The sequence below is a fragment of the Triticum aestivum genome, chromosome 7A, assembly GCF_018294505.1.
Source record: "Triticum aestivum cultivar Chinese Spring chromosome 7A, IWGSC CS RefSeq v2.1, whole genome shotgun sequence".
NCBI classification, from domain to species: domain Eukaryota; kingdom Viridiplantae; phylum Streptophyta; class Magnoliopsida; order Poales; family Poaceae; genus Triticum; species Triticum aestivum.
Genome location: NC_057812.1, coordinates 70,363,867 through 70,376,494, shown reverse-complemented (window position 1 = coordinate 70,376,494; position 12,628 = coordinate 70,363,867).

Genomic DNA, 12,628 nt, shown 5'->3' with positions numbered 1-12,628 from the left:
GATACAGTCCGGCGTTGGAGCTTGGACATAGTCCGGCGTTGGAGCTCGGATACATTCCGGCGTTAGAGCTGGGAAGCGGTCCGGCATTGGTACTCGGCCGCAAAAGATACCTCGAATGTAGTCCGGCGTTAGAGCTCGGACGCAAGAGGACACTGCCTCCCGGGAACAACTTCAAACACGAGGTGTGGCATAAAAACGTCAAGGCATTAATAAAGGCCGGAAACTTAAAGGGGATCCTCGGATGCCCGATGTGTAAACTTGTCGAATGCATTTCGGCGATCCTCAAGATAGAAGATGAGAAGATTTGTTGAACCAGTTTTCAAGACCGGCAACCGAAGATGAAGAACAGTTTGGAACAATCGAGGAGCGTCCCTAACTTGAAGACCGGTTCAGGGGGCTACTGACGGTGTCCTGGACTAGGGGGTACTCAACACGTCATCTCCCGATCTGTTAGATTGGGCCGAGGACCCCCGTGGCCATATACTCATGGGCCAGTCTGGACGGCTGCCGCATACAAGGAAGATTCCACAAGACTTGGTGATCAAGACAAGGACTCCTCCCCCACCGGCATATTCGGCTAGGACTCTTGTTATCCTGGGCCTCTGGTGCATTATATAAACCGAGGCCAGGCTAGTCGATAATCAACTCCATACACAACAATCATACCATAGGCTAGCTTCTAGGGTTTAGCCTCCTTGATCTCGTGGTAGATTTAATCTTGTACTATCCATATCATCAATATTAATGAAGCAGGAGTAGGTATTACCTCCATCGAGAGGGCCCAAACCTAGGTAAAACAAACTGTCCCCTGTCTCCTGCTACCATCCAGCCTAGACGCACAGTTCGGGACCCCCTACCCGAGATCCGTCGGTTTTGACACCGACAACGAGGAAAAAGGGGATGGGACGGGAGATCGACCCCCCGAAAATAAATCAAAGCGTCGGTGTAAACGCCGACCCAAGCCCTGCCTCGACAAAAACCCAGCCATAGAGCAGGACGAGCCGGTAGACGACGAACAGGCCTTAGAGCAACCGTCCGAATAGGGCAACACGGATAGAGAAACCGAACATCCCTCCTCCGACGAAAACGGCATTCCGGACGACCTCACGCCGAATAAACCTATGGAGCAGAAGAATCTCCACGAGAGGCTCGTTGCAACTGCATGCAGCCTAAAAAAAGCAGAAGCGGAAGCTAAAAACAGCGGAAGATGCACTCCGGATTAGATGGAGCAAAGTAATCAATACCAGAGATAAGTACGACGACAGTCGCCGCACTAAAAGCTATCCGAAAAGAAGGCTACTGCCTGAATTCGACGAAGAGGCCCTAGAGCCCTCGCATTCAAAAAATGAAAAAGCCACACGGTCGGATAGACGACCCCATAAAGCGGCAAGCGGCGCCGCACCTAAATTGGCATGCGACCCACTTAAGGATTCGCATCATGGCCCAGTCAGGTCCATTTATGGGCCAAGAAAGCAAGCTCTCGTAAGCAATGCTATGAAGCCATCCTCAGAATCCGGCACACCCAAATACAGGGGCGCCGCACACCCCCTATGTTTCACCAATGAGGTCCTGGACTATGAATTCCCAGAGGGATTCAAACCCGTAAACATAGAGGCATATGATGGAACAACAGACCCTGGAGTTTGGATCGAGGATTATATCCTCCACATACACATGGCTAGAAGAGATGATCTCCACGCCATAAAATATCTACCCCTTAAGCTTAAAGGGCCAGCCCGGCATTGGCTTAAAAGCCTTCCTGAAAACACAATGAGAAGCTGGGAAGAGCTCGAGGATGCTTTCCGAGCAAACTTTCAAGGGACATATGTCCGCCCTCCGGATGCAGACGATCTTAGTCACATAACTCAACAACCCGGAGAATCATCTCGGCAGTTCTAGAATAGATTCCTCACTAAAAAGAATCAGATAGTCGACTGTCCGGACGCCGAAGCCTTAGCAGCTTTCAGGCATAACGTCCAAGACGAATGGCTCGCCAGACACCTCGGCCAAGAAAAGCCAAGAACAATGGCCGCACTAACAAGCCTCATGACCCGCTTTTATGCATGGGAGGACAGCTGGTTGGCAAGGTGCAGCCCCAGCGACCCAAGTACATCCGAAACTAGGGATGGAAACGGAAAACCGTGATGCAACAAGGACCGTCGCTGGACTAAGGACAAAAGTCCGAAGAGCATGACAGTCAATGCCGGATTCAAAGGCTCACGACAAAATCAGGAAAAATCGCCCCCCGGGATAACAAGGACGATCCATCCAACCTAAATAAAATCCTGGACAGGATATGTCAGATAGACAGTACTCTCGGGAAGCCTGCTAACCATACCCACAGAGACTGTTGGGTTTTCAAACAATCCGGCAGACTGAATGTCGAACACAAGGGGCTCGACACACCAAGCGAAGACGAGGACGAACCCCAAAAGCAGAGCACCAGGAAACAAATGTACTTCCCACAAGAAGTAAAAACAGTGAACTCACTTCACATAACAAAACCTGCGGCGCCCGTAAAGGTACGCTCCACATGGCCCATCCCCAAAGGGTCCTGCCACTGGTTGTCAAAACCGATCATCTTCGATCAGCTAGATTATTCTAGGAATGTCAAGAATGTAGGCTTGACTGCCTTGATACTCGATCCAATAATTGGCGGACTCCAGTTTTCAAATGTCCTTATGGACGGTAGCAGTGGACTAAACCTGATATATCAGGATACAATCCATCACATGCGGATAAACCCAGCAAGAATCCGCCGCAGCAAAACCTCCTTTCAAGGGGTAATACCTGGTCCGGACACCCATTGTATGGGTTTTCTCCGGCTCAAAGTCATATTCGGCTCTGCCGATAACCTCCGCCGCGAAAAGCTGACCTTCCATATCGTCCCGTTCTCAAGTCACTATCAAGCACTACTGGGACGCGAAGCTTTCGCTCGCTTTAACGCAATACCGCATTATGCATCTCTTATGCTTAAGATGCCCGGTCCATGAGGCATCATCTCTTTGAAGGGGAAGCACTAAAGTGCGCCTCCCCAAGCGGAGGACTGTGCGGCCGCTTTGACAGCCCAACAGCAAAATGGCCTCACGGCCAAAAAAACTTGGAAATAGGTCATTCAATACCACGAACGCGGATAGACGAGTTCGGTGCCAAATCATCATTGATGCAGGCCTAGAAGCCATATACCCCCGCACTAGGGGCTCCACGCATATACAATAAGAGACAATAAAGCTCAATCTTATATATATTACTTTATACTTTGCTTATTTTAAACTTTTTCGGCACGACCCGTTTTCAACTCAGTTCCTCTCTTTTACAGATGAACGTCGTGCGGCGCCCGTCCAGGATACAGCACAATGGAGACACAGGCGAAGATGTGCAGTAGGGACCCGTCCTAAAGGATTCTTTTTAGATTAAGACCCTGCATAAACCTTTTTTACTGTCTCTTGTTGCTACACATCCCCTAGTTTTATCTTTCTAATATAACCAAGGAGGAGGCTGGCGTCTTGGCATGTGGCCACGTCAGAATTTTTGCACGTACCTGGACACTAGGGGCTTTTTTAATAAAGAGTGTCATTTCGCCCGCACTCATAAAGACCGAACACCTTAGGGAGTGTTCGGCGCCGCGAGTTTTGGCATTATATGCATCAGTTCCGAGTCATGTCTTTGGTCAAATGTTGGGTTGCCCGGCTCCTGAGTTCGGCTACCTTACGTTCCGCTCTATCGGCTAAGGTAGCACCAGGAGAACTACTGCGATTGTGCCCCGGTTCGGCCGGGCGAGCACCTCAGTAGAGAAAGCCGAAAACTGACTGTCATGATGTAGCGTGAGACTGGTCAGCCACTCGATGACCTATCGGAATCTATCGAATTCCTCCGCTTTAACGAAGGGCCGCTTCCCGGTCAGGCACATACGCGCCCCGAACTCAGACGAGCGCAGTTGCCACCAAGGGGCTACCTAAATAGTCTCACTGTCAAACTCCTATGGCTAAGTGAAAGTGTTAAAGCATTATAGTCCGGTTGCCTGGCCCGCTGCGCTATCACCTCCTTTGTAGGACCAAGACGTTGGGTTAAGTGTGAAAATGCGTCTTCTGCGAGCACCCCCGCACCATGTGCGTGGGGGCTGAAGCCAACGACTGCCATCTTTCAGATTCTATATATATATATATATATATATATATATATATATATATATCTTAAAAAAGTATAAAAAAGGCCACTACAGTTTATCAAAATATTACTTTATAATTACATATGCTATCATAACATAGCATCTTTCGGGCACTGCGTCTCTATTACACGAGCGCCTTCAAGAACTTCCTGAAAATAGTGCTCGGAGGGTAATCGGCTTTTGTCCGAATCTCAGGACGCAACAACGGTGGTCTCCATCTCTTCCCAGTATGTCTTAACACGGGCAAGAGCCATCGTAGCGCACTCTATGCATGCTGACCTCTTCATTGCATTTATACACGGCACCGCATCAAGGAATTGTTGCACCAAGCTGAAATAACTCTTCGGCTCCGATCTCCCCGGCCACAGGTGACCCATGACGTACTTCATGGCGAGTCCAGACAACCTATTCAGTTCGGCCCATTGAGCCAAACGATCATCCATGGCCAGCGGACGCTCTGGATTGTGAAACTACGACTAGAAAAGCTTTTCCACTTCGCGATCTTTCTGATCTCGAAAGTGTTCGGTCGCATCAGCAGCACTCGCTGCCAAGTCCAGATAGGTATCCTCCACACTCCACATCCGGTCCAACGGAGCAAACTTCGGATCACAAAATTTCCTTCGCAGCATAAAGGGCTTTCTAGCCGCAATTTGTTCGGCCTGACGCAGCTCCTCCTTCGCAGCTCTCATCGCACAACGCGCGTCCTTGGCATTGGTAACGACCTTCTCTAAGTTCGTCTATTTCGCTTGGTCTTCTTTTTCATGAAGTCTGCAATGGTCTGTAGTGCTTTTGAACTTTACGACCATCTCGGCCATCTCTTCCTTGCTTCGGCAATGAGCAGCCTGTTCGGCTCTCAGCTCTTCAAGGGCTTTCCTGGTGGCCGCATCACTTTCGCTGGCTTGTTGTTTAACTCAGGCAAGTTCTGCCCTAAGACTCTCCACGGCGGCCGCACCATCTGCGTCAAGCACACACATCGTAAGACACAGGCATGAAACTGTTCTTACCTGATGCCGCCCGAGGAATTACATACCTTGAGCCTCATCAAGCCGCTTATTGACAAGCGTGATGTCAGCATCTGCCACGTCCAGTTGCCGCTTTAGTTCGGCAAAATCTTCAGTCCGGCTCAATTCCGGACACCCTGCCGCCTACATTCAAAGGTGACATCTTAGACCTGGGATTATGATCCTCCGCGTGCCGTCATTTCTTGACGACGCGCAGAGTCTCAGGGGCTACTATCTACACAGGGCGCATCTTACTCATGCGCAACTGACAAAAGTATACATTATCTAATGTACCTCAAAACCCGTTAGTAAACTTTTGACGGCCTCATACAATCCGCTCTCTACGGATGAAATCCTTTCAATCACTGTGCCCATCAATGCGCGGTGCTCCTCTGAGATAGAAGCTCACCCCAGCAGAATCTTTAGCTCCTCCAGCCGAGCACCAGACGGTGTCGGGCTCGTCCCGTGACCTCTTTCGAAGGCCAGACACGGAGAACCTCGGGGGGGCGCATAGCCACCTTCCGCCCCTGCCGGATTTGGAGAAACCCTCCGCGACGACACCTCAGGGTCGCCCGCCTCGCTAGGCGGCACGGCAGGGGGAGGCGTCCCGCTCTCCATCATCTCCGGAAGGAGATCCCCCGAAGACGAGCTCTACTGAGAAGGGCTGAGGTCCGAGCTACAATATAAAGGTTCGGTTAATCTTCTCAGATATAAATTAAGGACTTCCCTCATCCCTCAAAAGGAAAATCTTTTCACCACTTACGGCTCGCTGGAGGGCTGATCCCCTTGAGGGCGTAGTCCGACCGAGGAACTCCCCGGCGTCGGACCCTCTGACGAGGATTTTCTCCCCCGTTTCGAGGCCATGGTTTCTGGGTCGTCAGAGGTGGCTCTCTTCTTCCCCTTAGGAGAGGAATTGTCGGTTCCTCCCTTCGGAGCAGCCTCCTTCGAGGAGGCCATAGCTTCCTTGTCCTCCCCCTCCAAAGGCATTATCTCCAGCATCCTGACCAGCACGGGATCCGGCCTGGTTTCAGGAAGGGGAGCCGGACACCTTATCAGCTTTGCCTTCGCTATCCACTCCTGTTTAAAAGGACGACTCTTTTAGGGGCAAGTTTATGACAAATATACGGATAGAAGCTCCGGGCACAAGGTTGCTTACTTGAGTATCCGGGCAATTGCAGCTTAGGCCTGGGTCCTCGGTTAAATCCGGACACATCTCTTGTGATCCGAAGAACAATCTATACATCTCCGCGGGCGTTGCGCCCATAAAGTTCTGGAGAGCTCGCGGTCCCTCTGGGTTAAACTCCCACAGGCGAAGGGGGCGACGTTTGCCGGGCAATATTCGGCGAATCAGCATGACCTGCATCACCTTGACCAAGCTGAGGTCTCCTTCCAAGAGATCCTTAATTCGGCCCTATAACAAGGGCACGTCTTTGGGCAAACCCCAATCTAACCCTCTGTTAACCCATGACGCTAGCCGTGGTGGGGGACCCGAGCGAAAGGCAGGAAGCGCCACCCACTTGGTGCTCCAGGAAGCGGTGATATAAAACCACTCTCGTTGCCACAAGCCTAGCTCCTCTTGAAAAGAGCCCTCGGGCCATGGAGCATCGGCATTTTTTCTTATAACAGCGCCTCCGCACTCTGTGTGTCGTCCCTTGATCATCTTCGGCTCCAGTTTGAAAGTCTTGAGCCATAATCCAAAGTGAGGGGTAACACGGAGGAACGCTTCGCATACAACGATAAACGAGGAGATATGGAGGATGGACTCCGGAGCTAAGTCGTGGAATTCCAGCCCGTAATAAAACAGTAGTCCCCTCACAAAGGGGTCCATCGGGAAGCCTAACCCCCGCAGGAAGTGAGACACGAACACTACGCTCTCACCGGGCTGGGGACTGGGGATAGCCTGCCTTTGAGCAGGCAACCTGTGCAAAATTTTGGCGGTCAAGAACTTAGCCTCTCTCAACTTTAGCATGTCCTCCTCCGTGACGGAGGAGGGCATCCATCGGCCTTGAAGGTCGGAACCGGACATTGTCGAAGGTCTGTGGCGCCCAGAATCTGGAGCCTAGGGTGTTGGAACTCGAGGCGACGGGCGAACTTGTTTTGGGATTGGAGAAAAGGAGTAAGGCCCTGGTCTCTTTATAAGAGGTTGAATACCAGGAGCCCTCACCATAACCTTTTGGGACTCGCCTTTAATCGAGAAAATATGCTAACGGGCACGATTGGGTTACCCACGTCCGTATTGATGAGAATCCCGTAAAAGGGGGGCACACGATCTCTGCTTTGACAAGACATGCCAAGGAAGCCGCCTCGCAAAACACGCTGAGGTGGAAAGGTGAAAACGATTCGAGTGAAGGACTGGGCTGTAGTGTGATGATGCACTACGGAATACGTCAGCAGATTTGATTTGTGTTAATATTATTCTCTCTATGGCAATATGTGAAAGCTTATTTTGCAGAACCGGACACTACTCTTGGTGTTTACGATCTTCTATGAAGGACTTGGAGGAGGAACCCGCCTTTCAATGCCAAAGACAATTTGCGCGCCGGACTCGTCGTCATTGAAGCCTGGTTCAGGGGCTACTAAGGGAGTCCTGGATTAGGGGGTGTTCGGGTAGCCGGACTATACCTTCAGCCGAACTCCTGGACTATGAAGATACAAGATTGAAGACTTCGTCCCGTGTCTGGATGGTACTTTCCTTGGCGTGGAAGGCAAGCTTGGTGATGCGGATATTCAAGATCTCCTACCATTGTAACCGACTCTGTGTAACCCTAACCCTATCCGGTGTCTATATAAACCGGAGGGTTGTAGTCCGTAGGCAATCAACTCCATATACAACAATCATACCATAGGCTAGCTTCTAGGGTTTAGCCTCCTTGATCTTGTGGTAGATCTACTCTTGTACTACCCATATCATCAATATTAATCAAGCAGGACGTAGCGTTTTGCCTCCATCAAGAGGGCCCGAACCTGGGTAAAACATCGTGTTCCCTGCCTCCTGTTACCATCCGGCCTAGACGCACAGTTCGGGACCCCCTACCCGAGCTCCACCGGTTTTGACACCGACACCACTCCTCCTCCTCCAAGTCTGGCAAAGTGTCAGGCCACTCCTCCTCCAAGTCCGACACAGCGTTAGACGTCCACTCCTCCTCCAAGTCCGGCACAACTTCAGGCCACTCCTCCTCCAAGTCCGGCACAGCTTCAAGACACTCCTCGTCCAACTCAGCCACGTCAGCCATCTCCGCCGCCTCAGCAATCACGGAAGAGAGCCGCCGCAGCTATGGTGCGTCGCGGTACAAGTCGAGGTAGTACGGGAGGTACAGGCGGAGGCAAGCGATTTCAATATGGTCCAAGCAGCCTCGCGGCTCTTCCGCAGAGGCCTTACGACAAGTCCGAGGAGGAAAACACAGCCATATCAAAGGCCGAGGTGGAAGCCCATTTTGCACCGAAACCGCCACCGCCGCCAAAGGAGAAAGTGCCCGAGGAAAAGATTGACCACTTCATTCGTATGGCTGCACCACCAGCTCCCAAGCCTGTTGACACAGACTATGAGCGCCACCTCAGGAAGTTAAATCGAGCACGTCTACAGAAAGAGGCGAGCTCGAGCTCGAGCAAATCAGCTGGCAAAAAATGCGGTAAAACCGTTCCCCAGCTAGGAGAACAGGCGGCGCAATCAATCCCCCCGCTTGTTGTGCCAACAACACATAAGAGTACACGCGCCCAATACTATTGTGGGAAAACCATTAACGTTCGCCAGCTGGGCGGTGTGGTAATAACCGAGGAGCATATCAGGCAGACTAAAATCCTCAAGATCACTGTTGGACAACTCCTCGAGATCGAGCCCATGCCTCTGCTTACAGAGGAGGAAATAAAATGGAAATATGTCTGGGGCCAACTTTTGGTCAAGCCAGACGAGGTCAAGAAGCTCCCAACGAGAATGTATGAATTGCATCAATGGTACATGAACATTACCAAGATTTCCAATCGAGAGTCCCTCATGGTGGATGTCAAGAAGGATCATTACTACCATGAGAAAGCTGTGGCCGTTGAGTATTCTGAACTGTTTCAGTTATACAATCAAGACGCACTCGACAAATCTATCATCAGTTTCTATTGTCTGTAAGTGATTTCTTTCTGTAATTTAAGTCTCAAGCTAGCTGTAGTGATCCTTTTGATCAATCATTACCTGTAATTATCCTCACTATATTCTTTTCTGTGGTATTATGCAGGATGAAGATGTATGAAATGAAAAAAGGTGGATGCTATGGCATTGGGTTCATTGACCCAAACACCGTTAATGAATACACATGGAAATTAGATGCATATCATGAAAAAAGTGTAGAGGACAGCATGCTAGAGTTCTTGAAGCGCCTCAATAGCAATGAAGATATACTACTTCCTTACAACTTCCAGTGAGTCACACTGTCTTGTACTACAAATTCTCTGTTTTTGCCTACTAGCTAGCTACATGTTTTTGCTTACATATGCCCGCTTAATTAAGACATGCAAACGTGTGTGCATGCAGATTTCACTGGATCTTGTGTATCATTAAAGTTGATGCAAGAACAGTTGAAATACTGGACTCACTACTCAAAAAAAACTGACTACAACATCTTGTATGGGATAGTCAACAGGTAATTTCAATCATTATGAACTATATATCTCGGCCTATTTAGTTCGTCATTTCTTGATATGAACTATTCAATAACCCCTTTATTCATTTTCTTTGTCGGCGGGCAGGGCTTAGGCAAGGTTCATCAGCGTCACTCCAGGCCAATGGAAACGAAAGCTGAAATGGTTTCGACCCAAGGTAAGTAATTAGGTAGTACTAGCTAGCTAGCTAGCTGCCATCTCTTTAATTATCATGCTTGATTAATTATTATCTGATCAAATTCCATTCTCGTAAAGGCCCTTAAGCAGGCGCAGGGGACTGATCTGTGTGCATACTGCGTTTGCGAGAACATTCGCATGATGGCGTCCGAAAGGAGCAGATCTCAAAGACAGGAATGGGTACGTTTGTCAGAACACTATTCACAATTTTTGCACCATTATCAATATGTAGTTGCACAACTAATACACATGCATATTGATCTCCTTCTTAACAGTTCACAGAGGTGCGGGAGAAGCTCCTACCAACGGAGCGCGTACAAGCACTTCAAGAGGAAATAGCGGGATTTTTACTCGACCAGGTCATAGATCCGAATGGAGAATACCATTACCCGCTATCGCCCCCATGAACCACTTCCAATTATCATCGTGCTCCGAAGGCACCAATTAGGCTAATGCCCCTGGCTCTGAAGGCAACATGTAGGAGAAATTGTATATAGCTAGCTAATTGTATATATATATATACATGTGTGTATGTGTGAATTAATATGGTGGTTTGTGAGACATTTGATGATATATATATGATCGGTTCTACTAGAAATTCTATATATATATATATATATATGCATAATGTGTACAATGTGTAGTATCGTAAAATACCAGCAAACAAAAAAAATTAAATGGAAAATACCAAATTAAATGAAAAAGAAATCATAAACCCAAACCCCCCCAACCTTATAATACCGGCTGGTTTCACCAACCGGTACTAAAGGGCTCCCTGCCGCCGGAGCTGGCTCGTGCCACGTGGTTGCCCTTTAGCACCGATTCGTGCTGAACCGGTACTAAGGGGGGGGGGGATTTAGTGCCCACACTTTATTGCCGGTTACCGAACCGGCACTAAAGGGCCTTACGAACCGGTGCTAATGCCCGGTTCTGCACTAGTGAACGCTTTGAGGTGCTTGATTCAATGCGTTCGGCAGCCGATGCAGATCCTACTTCGCATGCTAAATTCTTCATCAACAATGTCAAAGAGACATGGAGCCGTCACTACGAAAACTCAAAGGTCCAGATCAGACATTTCCTGATTGAGTACGTGGCGACTACGAATCAAGGGAACACGTAATTTCCTACCCCCCTTCATGTGCCATTTACATCAATCCCACCCCTTTGTTGTTACATCTGAATTGAAGTTTATCATTGCTATGTCTGTCCTTTTTGCGAGTTCACCTGACTCTTTTTCTTGTGCAGGACGGACTGTGGCTTTCACACGTTGGAATACCTTGCAAAGTGGGAAGGTAGACTTGTTCCCGCTGTCACAGCTGCAACGGTTGTTGAGCTCCGGAAATTTTACACATGGAACTGGTTGACGAATGAAGATTTCAACAAGTGGTCCGGAGCACGCGAGTTCGTGGAGGAAGCTGTCAAGAAAGTCATCAAGAAGTACAAGTGATCACATGGCGTTACACACCGGACGCATACCTTACATTCTGTTGCTGAGGAATGTAAGGTACTACCTTTTGTTCTTCTCAAAAACTATGTCCGTGTGCTATGCTATGACTGCAACCCCGAGTAGCCTAGTACCAGTGGTGGTTCGTGAGTGACATTTGCATATTTTCTGTAATATTTTGTGTGGATGTGAACCTAGTTCAGGCGTGATAGTAGATGCATTTTATGTTTATCATTATTATTGTGGTTTCATCGTTTGCACCACCAGGTTGCTGCTTCAAATGCGTGCACTATGTTCTAAAACATGGCAACTGTAGTTTGTCAGACATGGTTATTAAAAGTCATCGTCCTTTTTCATTTGGCTGTTTTGCTTCTTCTTTTTCATTGCTAACTGCATCGGCTACCATGGTAGTTTTGATCATGTAGCCGTAACCTTTTCTGCGGTTGATGCACGTTACGCTTTTTCAACTTTGTTTCCCATAGATTGCACACAACACAACATGTGTGACTAAAACGTGTCGAATTATCATGAAAATATACGCGATGTAGAGTCATTACAAATAACATGGCATTTTTCAGTACAGCTAACAGGGCAGATTCAGTACAAAGAACACGGCAGATTCAGCATAAACAAGATGGCAGATCCAGTATACTTGACATGGTGGATTGAGTATAATTAACATGGCAGACCTAGTATATTTACCATGATAGATTCAGTATAAAATATCATGGCATATTTAGTACGAAATAGCATGGCAGATTAAACACATATAACATGGCAGATCAAGTACACACAACATGGTAACTGCAGTTACCCATTCAATGCATTTTCCTGCAACTTCTGATGCCCCTCAAGAGTCAGTCTCCCATTTCTAGAAAAAATTCACAACATCTAGCTTACAAAACAAAATGTCCCCAAGGACCATGTCACAACGCCCCAATTTTGCTTACGGATTGCCCGTCCGTTTCTTCGTTTTCTTGTGTTTTGCTTGAATCTCCAATCCTGATTTGTACCTTATCTCTTTTGGGCGCCCCTTTGTGATGGAACGGGGCGGGTTCCTGGCCTGGGTTTGTGTGCTTGCTATTCCAGATCCTATCTCCGAGTTTTCAGATGATGGCCCCGTGGACGAAGGCACAATTGATGTGCGGGAGAACCTGTGTAAGGCTTCCTCAACTTTCCTCTTTTTGATCT